This window comes from Cetorhinus maximus, unplaced genomic scaffold, assembly GCF_964194155.1.
Source record: "Cetorhinus maximus unplaced genomic scaffold, sCetMax3.hap1.1 HAP1_SCAFFOLD_971, whole genome shotgun sequence".
NCBI lineage: Eukaryota > Metazoa > Chordata > Chondrichthyes > Lamniformes > Cetorhinidae > Cetorhinus > Cetorhinus maximus.
Genome location: NW_027596913.1, coordinates 74,958 through 92,671, shown reverse-complemented (window position 1 = coordinate 92,671; position 17,714 = coordinate 74,958). Strand labels below are relative to the sequence as shown.

The following is a 17,714-nucleotide window of genomic DNA, read 5'->3' as shown; positions in this document are numbered from 1 at the left end:
TCTTTCTATCTGTGGGAACTGGCTGTGCAATAGTTGGCTGCCCACATTTCCTCTATTTACAACAGTGACCACACTTCAAATAAATTACTTCATTGGCTGTGAAACACTTTGGGACGTCCTGAGGTGGGGAAAGGCGCTAGAGAAATGCAAGTCCTTGCACGTGGCCTGTGGAGACGGGGCTGGGGATTAAATGGAGCTTGTGTGTTTGATTTGTCATGTTTAATTGATTCAATAATTTTATCCCTTAGGTTTCTGGAAGTTTCTCCCAGTGCACTGCTGCGTGGCCTCTGTACCCTCACAAGCCGGTGCAGTATGCCACATTCTACCAACCCGTCCCCCTCATCAGCTACTACTTGATACCCGGACTGGACAAGGCCCTGCAACCTCCCCCAGGCTTCCTCCTGCCTCAGGTGCAGGCCCACTGCTCGAAGATCGGCAAAAGGCACAAGTGATGAAGGTCCTGGCTAGCAGAGGGATCGGATACCTCGCTCACACTGAGCTGTGCCAACCCTGTGCTTAACTGCTCCATTCTAACTCCCATGGGCATGTTTGCAAGTGGCTGAGCTGTGTGTGTGTGAGCGCGGTGTGTGTGTGAGCGCGGAGTGTGTGTGTCTGTGAGCGTGGTGTGTGTGTGAGCGCAGTGTGTGTGTGTGTGTGTTTGTGTGTGACTGTGAGCGAGGTGTGTGTGTGATCGCAGTGTGTGTGTGTGTGTGTGTGAGCGCGGTGTGTGTGTGTGTGTGAGCGCAGTGTGTGTGTGAGCGAGGTGTGTGTGTGAGCGCGGTGTGTGTGTGTGTGTGTGTGAGCGCGGTGTGTGTGTGTGTGTGAGCGCAGTGTGTGTGTGAGCGAGGTGTGTGAGTGTGAATGAGTCAGAGAGAAGTGTTGCTGTATATAACATTCACTACTCACGTGTGTGTGTAAGGCCCACACTGCCTATGTGTGTTTGTGGGTTTACACTGCTGCTCCTGTGGTTCTGTGTATACTTTATATATAATTGAAGCCATCTCTGTATTATAAATCTGTACTAAAAACTCAGGTATCTTTGAAAATATGAGGTGTGTCCACATTGCCTGACAGGTGATTGTTATTTATCATGTTTACAGGGGGAGTGTGTGAAATACCCCAGAGTCTCTGTTAATATGTATTTGTTAAATTATCATCTATCTGGCTTGTGGAATATTTAATGTTTTTGCACTTTTATTTTATTTGCTGCTGCTGATCACTCTCCATTCGCTCCTGTTGAAATCTCAGAGCCTCTCTTGGGTAAGAAACTTAGCTGTGATGCTTATCATAGCCAAATAGCCCATCAACATCCACTGAGTGAGGCTCCAGAAGGTGCCTGGCGAATGGATTGCTGAAGACATTAGGACAAACTCTAGCACTCAAAAGAGTGTGTTTTCTGTGCAATATACATTGAGCAATTTAAATTTTTTAAATCCAAAAATTGTTTAAAAGGGATTTGGGGAATTGTTTCCTGAGGATGAGATGTTGAGGAACAACTCTGGATCCCTGGGATTTTTTAGCTCTTCTTCCTTAATGTGGGAATAGTGTTCCTGTATCTTTCTCCCAGGTTAGGGGAAGGGTCCCTATCTCTGAATGGCCTCCTGAATGAGCTTGCTGTGTTGATTCATACCAAAGGCCGCAGTGTGTTAACACAGTGAACCCCTGGTCTGCTGTCCTGCTGCCATTGCCCATTCCCACCCTCAAACAGTGACTTGTGTTTCCACCCCAGTAACCCAGGGACACAAGCTCCCCAGTGGGGCGAGTGGAAGCCCCTTGCCCAGACCCTCACCCAGTTCATGTCTCTCCAAGTCTTTACTGATATTGGAGAAAAATCACAGCGGACCAACACAGTGTTACTGCTCCCCAACTGGTGAATGGGAGAAACTTTTATAAAACTCAGTATTTATTGACAGTCAGTTAAGCGCGAGTTAAATGGCTTATTCTGAATGTCTCATTAAATTTCTTTTTTCTTTTGTGTAAAATAAATTAAACCACTTTGTTCAAACAACATTCCCAGGGTGGTGTGAGTTTCTGTAAAGATTGGAATACTGATTTCCTCCTTTTGGACAACTCCATGTGTTCATCGGCTGAGGCACTTTGGGACTTTCATGGAACAATACTGGTCACTCGTTAGGGTGGGGGAGGGAGTGGGATTTTTTAATTCATTCATGTGGGCGTCATTGGCCGGGCCAGCATTTATTGCCCGTCACTAATTGCCCCTTTAGAAGGTGGTGATGAGCTGCCTCCTTGAACTGCTGCAGTCCATGTGGTGTAGGAACACCCACAGTGCTGTCAGGGAGGGAGCTCCAGGATTTTGACCCAGCGACAGTGAAGGAACGGCCGATGGATTTGCAAGTCAGGACGGTGAGTGGCTTAGAGGGGAACTTCCAGGTGGTGGTCTTCCCAACTATCTGCTGCCCTTGTCCTTCTAGATGGTAGTGGTGGTGGGTTTGGAAGGTGCTGTCTAAGGAGCCTTGGTGAGTTTCTCCAGTACATCTTGTAGATGGTACACACGCTGCTGCTACAGTGCGTCGGTGGTGGAGAAAGTGAACATTTGTGGATGGGGTGCCAATCAAGCGGGGCTGCTTTGTCCTGGATGGTGTTGAGCTTCTTGAGTGTTGTGGGAGCTGCACTCATCCAGGGCAAGTGGGGAATATTCCATCACACTCCTGACTAGTGCCTTGTGGATGGTGGACAGGCTTTGGGGAGTCAGGAGGTGAGTTACTCACCACAGGATTCCCAGCCCCTGGCCTGCTCTTGTAGCCACAGTGTTTATATGCTAGTCCAGTTCAGTTTCTGGGTGGAGTGAAGGCACCAATTTCTCCCCAATTCCAGGGTTGGAGGTACTGTGGAAGAATTGACCCGAGCCACCAAAGCAGAACAGCAAACTGGAGAAACAGCAGACTTAACATGGAGTTCAACACCTTCCGGTCATGAAAGTGCTTTTATTGTTTTAGCTCATTTTTATTCATTGATTTATCCCCTTTTTTACCCCACTTGCTATCCTTCTCGCTTCCAATGTCCCCTCTTCCCACCCCAAAGGACCATCTGTCACTTCTTCCATGTTGTTCTTTCACCGACTGCAAACCCTCGTTCTGCTATTAACACATTCTCCTGTCGGAGGGTCAGTACTGAGGGGGCTCCGCGCTGTCGGAGGGTCAGTACTGAGGGGGCTCCGCGCTGTCGGAGGGTCAGTACTGAGGGGGCTCCGCGCTGTCAATATTACAGACATTTCAATATGGTCATTACAGAGAGTCTCCACTCCCCCTCTTCCCCCCACTCCCACTCGTCCCCCCACTCCCTCTCTTTCCCCCACTCCCTCTCTTCCCCACTCCCTCTCTTCCCCCCCACTCCCCCTCTTCCCCCACTCCCCCTCTTCCCCCCCACTCCCCCTCTTCCCCCCCACTCCCTCTCTTCCCCCCCACTCCCTCACTTCCCCCCACTCCCTCTCTTCCCCCACTCCCTCTCTTCCCCCACTCCCTCTCTTCCCTCCCACTCCCTCTCTTCCCCTCCCACTCCCTCTCTTCCCCCCCACTCCCTCTCTTCCCCCCACTCCCTCTCTTCCCCCCCACTCCCTCTCTTCCCCCACTCCCTCTCTTCCCCCCACTCTCTCTCTTCCCCCCCACTCCCTCTCTTCCCCCCACTTCCTCTCTTCCCTCCCCACTCCCTCTCTTCCCCCCAATCCCTCTCTTCCCCCCACTCCCTCCCTCCCCCCCACTCCCTCTCTTCCCCCCTCCCTCTCTTCCCCCCCACTCCCTCTCTTCCCCCCACTCCCTCTCTTCGCCCCCACTCCCTCTCTTCCCTCCCACTCCCACTCTTCCCCCCCACTCCCTCTCTTACCCCCCCAACTCCCTCTCTTCCCCCACTCCCTCTCTTCCCCCCAACTCCCTCTCTTCCCCCAACTCCCTCCCTTCCCCCCAACTCCCTCTCTTCCCTCCCACTCCCTCTCTTCCCCCCAACTCCCTCTCTTCCCTCCCACTCCCTCTCTTCCCCCCCACTCACTCTTTCCCCCCCACGCCCTCTTTCCCCCCCATTCCCTCTCTCCCCACCCAACTCCCTCTCTCCCCACCCGCCACTCCTCTTCCCCCCCGCCATCTGTCCTTGCTTCCTCTCCCCACCCCATCACCCTGGTTCCTCTCCAAACAGCCCCCTACCTCCTGTTCCCTCTCCAAACCCGCTGCCCCCCATCAACACTGAGGGGGTGCCGCGCTGTCGGAGGGTCGGTGCCAAAGGAGATGCTGGCCTTCAGGTGAAATTTTAAACCGAGATCCCCATCTGTCTCCTTAGTGCGTGTAAAAGATCACACAGCCACTATTTGGAAGAAAAGCAGGGGGAAGGTCTCCCCGGTGTCCTGGGGCCAATATTTACCCCTCAACCAACATCACTAAAAAAACATGATCTGGGTCATTATCACATTGATGTTTGTGGGAGCTTGCTGTCCGAAAATTGGCCGCCACGTTTCCTACATTACTACAGCGAACATACTTTTGGAAAAGTATTTAATTGGCTGTGAAAAGCTTTAGCCAACCTGGGAAGGTGAAGGCGCCAGAGAAATGCAAGTCTCTGTTTTGAAAGTTGCTGAAGTTGTCTCTGCAATATCGCCCTTTGCCCACCTGGTGGCGCCGCTGCTCAGTTTTAAATTTGGATGAGCAGCGCCATCTAATGGCTGAACCCCTTTAATACAGGAACAACAACAAAAAACAACTTGCATTTATATAGCGCCATTAATATTGCAAAAAAGTGCCCCAATGCACATCAGGGTTTTGTAAATGAGTCAAAAGTTGATCCAGAGCCACCTAAGCAGATTATAGGGACTAAAAGCTTAGACAATGAAGTTTTTAATGGGCATCTTAAAGGAAGGGAGATAGAGAATTAGGATGGGAATTCCAGAGTTTAGGACCCCAGGCAGCTGAAGGCACGGCCGCCAATGTTGGAGCGATGGGAATCGGGGGATGCTCAAGGGGCTGAAAGGAGCGCAGAGATTTTGGAGGGTTGTTCGGGCTGGAAGAGGTTACAAAGATTGGGAGGGTTACAGAAGCTGGAGGAAGTTACAGAGATAGAGAGGGTTATAAGGGTTGGAAGAGTTTACAGAGATAGGGAGGGTTATAGGGGGTTGGAAGAGGTTAAAGAGATAGGGAGGTTTGTATGGGCTGGAGGAGGTTAAAGGGATAGGGACAGTTGTAGGGGCAGGAGGAGGTTACAAGGATAGGGAGGGTTATACAGGGTTGGAAGAGGTTACAGAGTTTCTCCAGTGCATCTTGTAGATGGTACATACTGCTGCAAATGTGCGTCGGTGGTGGAGAGTGAATATTTGTAAAAGGGGTGCCATCAAGCGGGCTGCTTTGTCCTGGATGGTGATGAGCTTCTTGAGTGTTGTGGGAGCTGCACTCATCCAGGGCAAGTGGACAGTTTGCATCAGAGACTCCTGACTTGTGCCTTGTGAACAGACTTTGGGGAGTCAGGAGGTGAGTTACTTGCCTCAGGATTCCCAGCCCCTGGCCTGCTCTTGTAGCCACAGTGTTTATATGGCTAGTCCAGTTCAGTTTCTGGGTGGAGAGAAGGGACCAATCTCTCCCCGATTCCAGGGGTGGAGGTCCTGTGGAAGAATTGACCTGAGCCACCAAAGGAGAGCAGCTGGTGACACAGGATGTTCATCCAGTGAGAGTCCCGAACCTCGTAATCCCAACCCCCGCACCCACCAAGCCAAAGCCACCAACTGCAGCTGCATTGGGAAACTCTCCAAGATCATGTTCTACACTGATGACAGTAAAGATCATGGAAGGCAGGGAACTTTTGTATAAACTTAATAGTGTCCAAAATATAATTGTAAGTACCAATACATTATTGAACTTATTCAGTGTAATAAACAAATGTCCCTAAAATACCAAATTGGTCAATTCCTTTTCCTGATCTCCTGTTGATTTGGACATTCTGAAATTATCATCTCAGACTCACTGATGACAAGTTGGTGACAAGGACTCACGGTCAGTGGGAAGTGATTCTGATTTCAATCCTGAACTATGATCTCCACAAGGAAGCACTGAACGGTCTCTTTATTTAAGAAAGGATGTAAATGCGTTGGAAGTTCAGAGAAAGTTTACCAGACCAATACCTGGAATGGGTGGGTTGGACGGACTCGAAGAGTAAGATCCTGAGGGGTTTTGACAGGGTGGATGTGGAGAGGATGTTTCCTCTTGTGAGAGAATCTAGAACTTGGGGCTCATGGTTTAAAAATAAGAGGTTGCCCATTTAAGACAGAAATGAGAAATTTCTCTCTGAGGGTTGTCTGGAGGATCAGAATCCCCTCCAACTGGGAAACATACGAAATTAAAAATCCAGACCCACAGACCTGTTTTGACTTCATTTTGAAGATATAAAATACAAAATTTTTATTTGGAACAATATACTTTCATAAAATATTTGAAAAAACATTACAAGGCATTTCAAAATGGCCATCACAAAAAATGCAATCATATTCCACTTTTCCACACAGGACATGAGGTGTTTCAATGGAATCAATATTACAGACATTTCAATATGGTCATTACCGAGAGTCAGACAGTGCAAAGCTATTCACTTTATCGACATACATCATGTTAACACTCTGAGGTGCTTCAATACAATGATGATATATTTAGTATTCACTGTACACTTTCCGTCTGAGTCGTACAGCCCGAGGGGTCTATACAATTCCCAGCCCCTCGGTGCACTGTAGCTGAAAGGTCTTAGACAGCGACCTTTCCCCATTGCGCCTTTGTGGCGGCTGCCCCCAAGCTCCACTACATCCCTCAGCACGTAGTCCACGGTGCCTCATTGTGGGGGGGGGGGAGAGAGAGTGATGGGGGGAGGGCTGGCACCCGCAGGGCAGTGGTGGTGTTGCGGGGGGAGCCTCCACAGCGCAGAGGGTTATACGTTCATATGTAACAATCATCCATTCTGGGCTGATTTTCCCCTCCCTGACACAGGCTCAGTGCTGGGGAAACTCAGTCTGTGCTGGACAGTCCCGTTCCCCAGAAGGTTTTGTTCTCCAGCCGCTCCATCCTGATGCTCAGGTGCTGTTGTCACAAGGCCCCGTGTTTCATCTGGACAGGTCACCCCTGTCAAAGGGACATCCTTAGATGCTTCATTTCGATTGTTCGAGTGTCGATTCCTAGGAGAGAAAAACCAGCAGAGTTCAGGTGACATTAAAAGAATCCAACACTTTGGACAAGTGTGGAAAGGAGCCGTTCAGGAGCACAGACCGATTAAATTACACTCAACATCCTGGGTACCAATAGCAGCTGGAAAATGGGTCACAGGAGCTGCACGGTGATGGAGCACAGAGTGTAGAGGAGAGGAGGCTCATAGGGGAGGCAATGGGCAAGAGCTGGACACTCCACAGGAGCTGTGCTGACCGAGGCACCAGACAAATAGAAAAATGCCAGCTCACCTCAATATTGGAGAAGAAGAAGAATTGATGAGGATCTCGGTTAACACTGAGCTGAAGATGATGGGGATCAGATCAGACACGAGGAGGTTGGGAGTGTCCGGACTCTCCAGACTGATCCTGAAGGATTGAGAGGAGCCACAGATGGACAGGATATTCCTTGATGTGCTCAAGCCCAATCCAGCAGTGACCAAACAGGTTAACAGACACAGAAATATCGTGATGGAGAGTCAGAGGACAGAGTTAGAGAGTCTGTAATAATCTCCCCTCCCCACCGCTGGGTGGGTGAGAGGTGGGCAGGGAGATGGGGATGTTGAAGGAGACAAGGAAATCCAAGATGGCTGCCCCAGTGATGGAAACCACTGATGGCCGGGTCACAGGGTGCTGAGATTGAGCAAGAACTTGCATTTATATAGCAGCCTTATTGTCCAAAGGTGCCTAACAGGGGAAAGCGTGAGCCACATAAGGAGATATTAGGACAGGTGACCAAAGTCTTGATCAAAAGGTGGTAGGTTTTAAAGAGCGCCTGAAAAGGAGAGGTTTAGGGAGGGAATTCCAGAGCTTAGGGCCCAGGCAGCTGACATCACGACCGCCAATGGTGGAGTGATGGAAATCAGGGGATGGTCAAGAGGCCAGAGAGATGAGCACAGGCAGCTCAAAGTGTATCGCTGTACACAACATTTCCACAACACTAAATGTAATAAAACTAAACTGGAATTAACAATGGGAGCCGTGGAACATTCTAGAACTCACCATCTTTGCCGTGTTTGGAATATGAAAACCACAATTACAGCAACAAGAAGAACAGGAATTCCGATTCCCAATCCCACTCTTGCTCCAGTAGAGAGTCCAGAATCTGTGGACAGAATGAAGACATTAACAGACTGGGACACACTAACAAAACTAACAGCAGAGACCTTCAGCACCTAGTGTTTCAGAACCAACCCCAGTACAAACAGATCCCTGGTTAATTCTAGTCCTGGAGGGATGTGGGAGGTTAGATACCAATAATCACACACACACCAGGCCACCCCACAGCTCCGTGCACACACACACTGTCCCACAATGTGATGGATACATGCTTTCCAATCGACATAACTGGACACTGACCAGCAGCAACCTCCCTCCAGTTAAACCCAACAGTCCGATGAAATAGAGCGGGAATTTTAATTAAATCAGGAAAGGAAAGCCACGGGATTGGGTGGAACGCTGATTTACACCCAGGTCAATATTACTCCCCACTGACTTCAACCAGTGTTACACACAATCCCGTCAGTTTCCCAATAGGAGGGTTCGGTTAAAATTGTACCAAGACTTTCCACTCAGGATTCCAGAGACACTAATGCTAGTGGGAAGCAGGAATCCTCACTTCTGTATCTGAGCGACAGGAAGGTGAGATTCAAAAAACAGAAATAACAATTCCAAGTAGTTTAAGGGCCATGTACAGGTAACAGTGACCCACACCACTCACTCTCACAGAATCATTCTATGGTGAAATATCACACAGCATTTCAAACATTCTAATGTTACTACCTGTCTCTGCAGCATGTTCAAATGTAAGAGCTGAAAACACATGCAGTAGTTTAGAAACAGGTTTACCTGGTACCTGTGTGTGTTCTAAAGAAAACATCATGTGTTTAGTATTGTGTGTGAAACAAACTGCAGAAATGTTCAAAGACTCTATCGGGCTTTAGGGAAACACATCCTGGGAGGAACGGGATTTGGGTCAAACTGATCGGGAAGGATCAGGAACAGGGTCGGCAAAGTGAAAAATCCAACAAGATTGCATTAACTGTGGGGGGGGTAGAATGGAAGTTTTCCAGAGTTACCCTGAGCAGGATCATTCCCAGCAGCCTACATCCCCCTGTGGAGAGAATCCCCCCAGGATCCTGGGTCTACTGGGATACACTTTCAAGGCAAGTGCACTGGGTCTTGCAAAGGCTGCCTGAGAGGTGTGATGGGCCCCACCTCCCCAACATCTGGAGATGGATAGAGCTCTTTGCTGGAGAGTGAGTGCAGCTTGATAGCTCCATTAACTCCTTCCATCACCCAGTTTTTGACAGCTCTGTCCTTCAGGGCTCAGTCTGCTCAGTCAGTGGTGCTATTACTGACCCAGCCTTAGTGATGGACATTGAAGACCTCACTCAGTACATTCTGTGTCCTCGCTACCCCCAGTGCTTCCTCCAAGTGGCATTCAACATGCAGGAGTACTGATTCATCAGCTGAGGGGGGGCAGCTTGATAACTCTGTCAACTCCTTCCATCAGTGAGTATGACTATATCACCCAGCTCTCCCAGCATTACCACTAGTCCCCAGATGTTAGTGAGGGGATATTGCAGAGTCCACTGGGCTGGGTGGGTCTTGGTTGTTTCCTGATTCCATAACTGGGTCACATCCAGTGATCTGTTCAATTTTAGTCTCTTTTTTTCTCATGGTTTGATTCTGATTGAAGTGGCCGAGCAAGTCAGAGGACAGTTAAAAGTCAACCAGGTTATTGTGGGACTGGAGTCACATAGAGACCAGACTGGGTAAGGATAGCAGGTTTCCTTCCCTAAAGGGACATTCGTGAACCAGTTGGGGTTTTACAACAATCCAACAGCTTCAGCGTCACTTTTATTGGAACCAACTTTATATTTCCAGATTTTTATTTAATAAACTGAATTTAAATTCTGGGTGTGCCATGGAGGGATTTGAACTCTCATCCTCTGAATCATTAGTCCAGGCCTCTGTATAACTAGTCTAGTAACATAACCACTGAATGACCTAACCCATACAGAGATTAAATACAGAATACCTGAAACAGAAACCTCTCACCTCTTAGAGAGATGACCAAGATCAGTTTGCTCCCAATAATAGCCCACACTCGTGTTCCTGTAAATCTGACACTGATACTGGTTCTGGTCAGACTTCCTGAGGTCAGAGATCAGAACCAACCAGCTGCCCTGTTCCAGTTGATCTTTGAACAGTTTTGTTCTGTTTCTGAACCATGGGTCTTGTCCTGTCAAATCGTCATTCCCAGTGATGAACTTGTGTAAATGTTCATGCTGAGATGTCCCCCAAATTACCAGTAAATCTGAGACTGGGACATTGCGTTTGTAGGTACAGGGCAGCACAACCTGCTCCCCAAGGAGCCCAGAAACTGGCACAGGCGAGTCACCAGGGAAAGATTGAAAGTATTTATCCACAGATATAACCTCCCTGCTGGTACATTACATCCCAAGCTTCACATGGTTACACTGCGATGCTTGATTTACAAGAAGCACTGACCAGTAAATCACTGCTTTCATTTCTGTGGGAAGGTTAAAGCTCAGGCATTAAGGGCCTTCAACTAAACCCAGCTTGTGCTGGAGATTTGGGATCATGTACATCCACCAGAGAAGGCAAATGGCAACCTGGGTTTCTCATCCCATAAAAAAGATGGCCCCTCAGGGAGAAGCCAGAGGGAGTGGCACCGCCCCATCTGGCACTACCCTAGGAGGTGTTGTGCTCAATTTTCCCCATGTCTATTGGAGGGGGATTTGGCCCCATGACCACTTGACTCAGGTGAATGTTGAAGCCACTGAACCACAGCTGACACCTCATCTAACATTATAAAATTTCACACGGTATTACCTTCGGTTGTGTTGTGTTGTTTATGATGATCAACTGCAGGAGTTACACTTGGGTCTGGGGTTCGACAAACTGGAATAGAAAACATTACAGCTCAAATGCGAATTAGATCCACTATTTAACTTAAGCATCTCCCCCCATTCAGCTAATCTACTGCTGAAGCCCTCATGTCTGCGTTTATTACTTCCAGACTCAACTATTCCAATGTTCTCCTGGGCAGTGTCCCACATTCCACCCTCTAATCTCCAGCCCATCCAAAACTCTGCTGCCGTCATATCCTAACACCCACACCAAGTCCCTTTCACACATCACCCCCATGTTGCTCACTGATATACATTAGCCTCCGGTCCAGTAATGTCTCAATTTTAATATTCTCATCCTTGCTTACTAATCCTTTCATTGCCTCCCTATCTCTGTAACCTCTTGTCCCTCCAACTATCCTTATCTCTAACTTTCTCCAACCCCTCAAATCCTCCCCATCTCTCCACTGTCTTCCAGCCCCTCCCTGTCATTGTAACCTGCAACCTTCACTACAACCCTCTGAGATCTCTGCGCTCCTCCAATTCAAGCCCCTGGAGCATCCCCCGTTTTCCATCGCTCCACTAATGGCGGCCGTGCCTTCAGCTGCCTGGGCGCTAAGCTCTGGGACTCCCTCTCTAAACCTCTTCGACACTGTCTGTCCTTGTTGAAGATGAGCCTTAAAACCGACCTCTGACTGAGCTTTTGGTCACCTGTTCCTAATGTGGCTCAGGGCCAAATCTGGTTTTATGAAGCTCCAAAGTTGAGATTTAACAAGGCTAAAAATGCTCTTTCAATTAGAGTTTTTGAAAGTTGGATAAACACCTGAATGGGGAAAGAAATCTGCAGAACTGTGGGAAAAGAGAAGGGGACTGGGATTAATTGAGTAGCTCTTCCTCAGAGGCAGCACGATGGGCTGAATGAACTCCTATGTTGCACGATTTTCAGTCACCACTCACACTGTAGATCTAAAGGCAGTCATCCATTTATTTACTCAAATAGTGAGCGTGGGTAACATCACACTAAAGGGCAGCTGGAACACCAGCTCTGGTTGGATGTACTCCTCCAGGTCTGATCACATGACCACGTTAGAGACATTGCTGCAGGATGACAGATTGGGACCTGAATATTAAAGGGCTCATGAAATTTAAGATGGACAGGAAGCTAGGAAAAGGTGGAGGGGTGGCTCTGTTAATTAATTGCAGTAATAGGTCATCCCTCACTATTGTGCTAAATTCAGGAAACCAGGATGTAGAAACGGTGTGGGTCGAGATGAGAAATGATAAAGGCAAGAAGTCATTTGTGGGAGTGGTGTACAGTCTCCCTAACAGTGACCACACAGTAGGATGGAATTTAAAGGAGGAAATAATGGGAGCTTGTCAGAAAGGCACATGGGGACATTTTAATCCGCATATAGACTGGAAAAAAATCAGATGGGCAAAGGTAGCCTAGATGAGGAGTTCAAAGAAAGTTTTTGGGAAAGTTTCTGAGAACAGCATGCTCTGGAACCAACCACAGAGCAGGCTATACTAGACCTGGTATTGTGCAACAAGATAGGATAAATTGTTATCCTCATAGTGAAGACACCCTTAGGTGGCAGTGATCATAATATGATTGAAGTTTACATTCAGTTTGAGGGAGAGAAGAGTGGGTCCAAGGCTAGTATTTTAAACTTAAATACGGGCAATTATTTGGGAATGAAAACAGAGCTAGTTAAAGTGAACTGGAAAATAAGGCTAAGGGATAGGTCAGTAGAGATGCAGTGGCAGATATTTGAAGGGACATTTCAGAATACACAAAATAAATACAGTCCAATGAGAAAGAAAAATTCCAAGGGGAGGACACACCATCCATGGTTAACTAAAAGAGTTAAAGACAGTATCAAACTTCAAGAAAAATCATAATTGCACAAAGATGGGTGGCAGCTCAGAAGATTGGGCAGAATATAGAGAACAAAGAATGACAAACAGGTTAATAAGGAAGGAAAATTAAGAGTCTGAGAGAAAGCTAGTTAGAAATATGAATACAGATAGCCAGAGTTCCTATAGATACCTAAATAAGAAAAGAATTAACAGAGTGAGCATTGGTCCTATAGAAAACGAGTCTGGGGAATTAATAATGGGAAGTAAGGAGATGGCAGATGAATTGAACAGATTTTGTATCAGTCTTCACTACGGGGGATACAAGTAACATCCCAGAAATAGCTGTAAATCAGGAAAAGGGAGAGAGGAACTCAGGAAAATTACAATCACCAATGAAACGGTAGTGAAAAAATTGTTAAGAGTTGTGGGCTGACAAATCCTTGGGGCCTGATGGAATTAATCCAGGCTGTGGCCTTTTAGTTCAAGCTGGTTTATTTTTCAAGATAACTCCTCAATGCTACCACACAGTGTTCCAACCGTATCTTTCTATTCTATTTAGATGGGATAATCAATGGCCATCACCTGTTTAACTAGCAATTGTTTTTATCAAGGTGATTGCCACATTAATAAATGGGTGGGATGAAACAAGTGGTGTGCCACAGGGATTAGTGCTGGGGCCTCAACTTTTCACAATTTACATAAATGACTTGGATGAAGAGACAGAAGGTATGGCTGCTAAATTTGCTGATGAAGTAAGTTGTGAAGGGGACATAGATAGCTTAAGTGATTGAGCAAAGATCTGGCAAATGGAGTATAATGTGGGCAAATGTGAACTGTCCATTTTGGCTGGAAAAATGAAAAAGCATATTATCTAAGTAGTGAGAGATTGCAGAGCTTAGATGGAGGGATCTGGGTGTCCTAGTGCATGAATCACAAAAGGCTAGTATGCAGGTACAGCAAGTAATTAGGAAAGCGAAGACAATGTGAGGTGAACTGAATATAAAAGTAGGGAGGTTATGCTCCAGTTTAAGGAAGGATGTAAATGTGTTGGAAGCAGTTCAGAGAAGGTTTACCAGACTAATACCTGGAATGTATTGGTTGTCTTATGAGGAAAAGCTGGACACATTAGGCATGTATCTGCTGGATTTTAGACTGAGAGACAACTTGACTGAAACATATATGATCCTATGGTTCAACGTCCTGTCCAAAAGACAGCACATCCCTGTCCCTGAACAATGAGGTTCAAAACCCACACCACAGACCTGAGCTCAAAAAAATGCTGACATTCCCACTGTGGCACTGAGGGAGTGCTGCACTATTGGAAGTTCTGTCTTTTAGTCGAGACATTAAACTGAGGGTCCCTTTTGCCCTCTCCCATGGATGTAAGTGATCCTACAGCCAGTACTGGAAGTGGAATAGGTGACTTCCTCCTGGTTTATTTGGCCATCAACCAACATCCCTAGCAGAGCTGTAGATTACCAGGAAAGATGCAATATAAACACAGGTCTGTCTTTAATGTTGGAATCATCTTGAAGTGATGGGAGAAAACTGAAACTGGAACTTACCTGTCTGAGATACATTGAACTGCTGGTTGGGGGTCTCTCCTCGTGTCGCTATGATTCAGAACATATTTCACTGTCTGTGTGGCCTCATGACACAAGACTTAATGGCATCCACACTTCAAGATAAACTGGAACATCCTCATTGTTGTGATTGAGTTTACTTCAGTAGCAAGGACACATTCATGACTCCATTTAGTTGCTGTTGGTCTTGGTTCAGTGTCTGAGACGCACTGAACATCCTCATGACTGTGGCTTTTTCACCAGACACTTTTTTCCCGCTTTATTACAATCCCTTGCCGCTTCCCATCCCTTGTTCCCTCTACCCCGGTGAGCGTAGGTGAGAATTCCAGTCTCTGATACTGGGTTAAATCCAGCTGGGAACTGGTGTCTGATTGAAGTGGAAATCAACCCATCACCCATTGTATCTCCCAGACACTCCTGGTAGCAAATTGTTAGTCAGGATAAGGACTTGTCCATATAAAAAATATTCCTTATGGATCACAATCTACTGGACGTAAAAGGAATCTTTACAATGAAATATTAATTCTTGAGATGGGAGCGTCTTTGGCGAAGGCCGACGTTTATTGTCCATCCCGAGACGCCCCTTGAGGAGGTGGTGATGGGCCGCCTTCTTCACCCGTTTCAGCCCCGTGTGGTGAAGGGGCTCCCACGGAGCCGTTAGGGAGGCAGTTCCAGGATTTTGACCCAGTGACGATGAAGGAACGGCCGGTATATCTCCAAGTCGAGGCGGTGTGTGTGTGACTGGGAGGGGAGCTTGGAGGTGATGCTGTTCCCAGGCTCCTGCTGCCCTTGTCCTTCTCGGGGAGGCTGGAGGTTGTGGCTTTGGGAGGTTTTATTGAAGAAAGTGGGACTGGGAACAGAAGAGAAAGAAAACTTGTTATAATAAAAGCAAAAATACTGCAGATGCTGCAAGTTTAAACTAAAAACAGAACAGCTCTGAAAGCATCAACATTAAACTGGAATCATTAACTGTTTCCCTCCTGATCTGCTCAGTGTTTCCAGAATTTTCCAATTTGACTCAAACAGATGACGTCATCCACCCACCCACCCACAGGAGCGAAACCAGAGACAAAAAGCTGCCGGATCGCCCTGTCAATCAGCGCTCACCCCGCCCAACACAAATCAGGATCCAATCAGCTGCTACGCCGCCCTGTCAATCAGCGTTCACCCCGCCCAACACAAATCAGCATGCAATCAGCTGCTATGCCGCCTTGTCAATCAGCGCTCAACCCGCCCAGCACAAATCAGGATCCAATGAGCTGCTACGTCGCCCTGTCAATCAGCGTTCACCACGCCCAACACAAACCAGGATCCAATCTACTGCAGGATCGCCCTGTCAATCAGCGCTCACCCCGCCCAACACAAACCAGATCCAATCAGCTGCCGGGACGCCCTGTCAATCAGAATCTCCACGTTTACTGCGGCCATTTTCTCTCGATGTCGTTTTTTTGCTGATCCTGTTCCCGCTCCAAACCTGACAGTTTAATCCGGTATCAGCAGGAGGAACCGCCCGGTCCCCGCTCCAACTCCAGGTCCCCGCTCCCCACTCCCGGTCCCCGCTCCCCACTCCCGGTCCCCGCTCCGGTTTTCACTGAGGGACCCGCAGCTCCTTTTCCATCCATTTCCACCCCCCCCCGGATAAAGAGTTAAATCCCGGTGAAAATAAAGGAAAGTTTCCCCCCGAATCCCCCTCCCTCCCCCCGGGTGTGAGACACTGACAGGACCTGCAGCTCCTTTCCATCCATTCCCCGAGAGAGGGATCCGCTCAGAGCCGGGGACAGGGGGACAACAGGAGAGACACATCCACCGGGCCGAATGGGAAAGAGGCGGGGCCTGTATCCGGCTCCATTCAGACAGGGGGGGAGGGATCATTCCCAGACTCTCCTCCCTCTCCCCCCGGGGCTGAAATGAACAGTTTCCCGGGAGCCGGCACCGGGATTGTAGAATTAATCCAATCACCACAGGATAAAAGCAGCTTTTACCCTGGCTTTTCCTGACAGAGGCTGGGTCATTATTCCTCACTCCCCCCCCTAACTCACTGTGACAATGGGACAGTCCAGGCTGCTGGTGACGTCATTTGGTGGTTCTAGCTCCAGTGGGCGGGAACCTCCCTCGGGGTATTTCTTGGAACAAACAACAGCAAATGAATTAACCAATCACAGCAAAAGAGGCGGTTCAGTCGTCATTCCATTCTGATTGGGGATTGGACACTGGGTTTATACATCGGCCAATAGCAAGTGCATAAAAGACAAAGACTCAGTGACTGTCTCAATTGAGACAACGTAAAACTACAGAGCGTTCAGTCCCTCCCTTTAACCACTTAACTCGTTTGTTTCATTCTCTCTTTCTGGGCGCACCCGCTCCACTGAATAAACCAGGAAAAACACCCGCTGCAGTGAGAAAACCGCAGCAAAGACTGAAATATCCGAGCAGCCAGAGATATGTGGCTTTCAGCTAAATTATATACCAAATAAACAATCCCACAGTGACTCGGGACTGAAAACCCCCTCCTGTAGCAACCAAGAGCGGATGGATAAATCACAAACAGATAAAAACAGAGAGTTCAGTCAGATAAACCCAGAGTCTGGTTCCTGTATTAAAGGGGTTCAGTCAGGTAAACCCAGAGTCTGGTTCCTGTATTAAAGGGGTTCAGTCAGGTAAACCCAGAGTCTGGTTCCTGTATTAAAGGGGTTCAGTCAGGTAAACCCAGAGTCTGGTTCCTGTATTAGGGGGGTTCAGTCAGATAAACCCAGACTCTGGTTCCTGTATTGAAGGGGTTCAGTCAGATATACCCAGAGTCTGGTTCCTGTATTAAAGGGGTTCAGTCAGATAAACCCAGACTCTGGTTCCTGTATTAAAGGGGTTCAGACAGATAAACCCAGAGTCTGGTTCCTGTATTAAAGGGGTTCAGTGAACAAGTTCAGCCAGGTGGAGAAGGATGGAGATTGGAGGAGAAACTGGCAGCCAAAGAGAATATGTGTTTTTGGGGGCTGCAATGTAACTACATTTATATTAAAAGAGAATTTTTCCTTAAAAGGTGTCTGCAATTCAGTTGTCTGGGTCCCAAGCTCTGGAAAACTGATCTCATTTTCCTCCTCTGACTGCATATCTCCAGATGTGGCTTGGTATCAAATTCTCTTTTACCATGTTCCTGTGAAATACCTTGGGACATTTATAAAACACCTTTAACATTATAAAATATAACTTGTTCATGAC

At 47.7% G+C, this 17,714-nt stretch overlaps 1 long non-coding RNA gene across 1 annotated transcript; it reads right to left on the bottom strand.

Moving 5' to 3' along the window:
- Positions 1-6,352: 6,352 nt before the first annotated feature.
- Positions 6,353-16,294, bottom strand: LOC144675364 (uncharacterized). The gene is made up of 5 exons (XR_013574944.1): positions 16,218-16,294; positions 14,481-15,348; positions 11,039-11,107; positions 8,180-8,282; positions 6,353-7,150 (listed from the first exon to the last, which is right to left on the bottom strand). It is a non-coding gene; the product is annotated as an uncharacterized LOC144675364 (long non-coding RNA).
- Positions 16,295-17,714: the final 1,420 nt, after the last annotated feature.